Consider the following 2,155-nt stretch of genomic DNA (forward strand, 5'->3'; position numbering starts at 1 on the left):
GAGAGAAGAGATATTTTCACCTCATGGGGGCACTAAAGAAAAACAAATCGAAATCCACAGCAAGAGTAATGGAAAATACATGAAATATTTGTCCAAAATTTAAGTCCCAAGAAACAAAAAACAAACAAACAGTAACAGTTAGTAATTGTTAAAGATCTTGTGTTTTTGCTTTGTAAACACGTCACTATTTAACTTTACATAAATATACATAAATATTTACATAAAAGATGCTAACGTCATTTTTTTAAGTTTATTTTTTGCTTGGTCTTGTTTTCTCTCTCGTGTTGGTGTTGACGTTGTTATCTTCTCCCCCTTCTCCTTCTCCTTCTCCTTCCCCTGCTCATCCTTGTTCTATTTTTCTCCATCTTCTTCTTCTTCGCTTTGTTTACACTAGAGGGCACTCTTGGTCTTCTAATATGGAGGATAACCTATAACCCAACCAGTAGACAATTTGTTTTTGAAACGTGGCATCAAGACCTTCACTTATTGACTGATACTCATCGATTTGTGAGTGAGAAGATTTCAAGGTTTCATATCGACCCATCGTATATTGATGAACAACAACAAGTACTCACAGGGTCACAGTGGTTCAGCTGTGACAACCCCCGGTGTAATTCAACCAATACATTATTTTAATCATGACACAATTGTTTTACAGTACAGTACAGTACAGTACAGTAAGGAGTATTCGAGGCGAGTGATTTCCACCAAAACTATCCAATGAACTTCTTCCTGTGTGGAGGGCAACAGCTACAGATGATGTTTTCAGCTCCTCTATAGCACTAAATATAATGACCTTGGTTTGAAATGGATGGTTGGTCTTCTTCACAAATCAATGATTGGTGACTGGTGATGCCATTTCAAACGTATGGCGCTAACAGACGCACATCCTGCAGCCACTTTACCTTCATGTGTTGCTGGTTTACTGAAGGATTATCTGGTATTCCCATTCTTATTACACATATGGTATACGTTTCTCTCTTTTATGAAGAGATTTACTCGTAAACACACAAGTAAAGCTCCTGATTTTGATCGTGGATTATGTGGATTATTGAATCTCCGGAAGGGAGATTTTTATTGGTTTGGGGAAGTCTGTGATGGCAGGTTTCCATACGACTTTACAAGCTGTACAAGCCTTAAACATGACTTGTTTACGTTTTACTTTGTGATGATGACAGTAAATACCTCTGAATTAATGACAGGTCAATGGTAAAGTATTTAGTATAAAGTACGATTTTATCTATATACTTCCCTCAGATGGTTTATGGTTTTTTATTCATAATTGAAAAGTCCATCAGTGCACAAAAGAAATATCCTGTCTTGACTTGGACTTACCAGCTGCTTTTCAGTATATGCTAATGGTCCGTTTTATAATATCAATGTACTTCATCTTATCACAAAAGAGGACTGCACTATGTTAAAGGTACGTTTTTGAAGTAAGGCTCCATTAAGTTTGACTGTGAAAATTAAATAAAAGACTTTCAGACTCATTACAAGAAGCAAATGTTGCAGTTGTTTTTTTTTTGCGAGCTGATAACCTGTCAGATGCTCTGATGTCTAAATGACTTCTCGGAATACAAATGTATTCCAGGTGTATAATACGAACAGCGTGAGGTGTTGTGCAGGAAATGGCATAACGTTTCCCTTCACCCCTACAGAGCAAGGTGTTCGCCGCCTCTCATCAAGATGGAAAATCTCCCACACCTGACAGAGCTGGAGTGAAAGGAGAGCAGTGTCTCATTATAGTTGGCTCATTATCTGCTTTGTGTGTGTATTTGTGGGTGTGTCATTTTGCATTCGTGTTAACTTGTGTGTGTGTGTGTGTGATATGACATTTTCCTGTCGCACCTCTACATGACAGGCATCGTGTTTCAGCCAGACGCACACTGAGACCGTGAAAGGAGAGGCATTTTTATAAACTGTCCGTAAAGTGCCAACAGGAAGACAGGAGACCAGCATTTGACTAAATGCGACAATTTACGCTGACCTTTCCCAGCGTGTCCACAGCTGCAGAGTCTATTTTTCTTTCCCACACTGGGGTCAGAGGAGTAGACAGGGCTCGGGGGCAAAATGCCCTTGACACATCCTAATTTCCCTTTAAAACTGTCAGTGGGGCTTGTAATGTCACTGCAAAATATATCGTTGACTTTTGCAA

This window comes from Cynoglossus semilaevis, chromosome 16 (assembly GCF_000523025.1).
Source record: "Cynoglossus semilaevis isolate Cse_v1.0 chromosome 16, Cse_v1.0, whole genome shotgun sequence".
In the NCBI taxonomy this organism is placed as follows: domain Eukaryota; kingdom Metazoa; phylum Chordata; class Actinopteri; order Pleuronectiformes; family Cynoglossidae; genus Cynoglossus; species Cynoglossus semilaevis.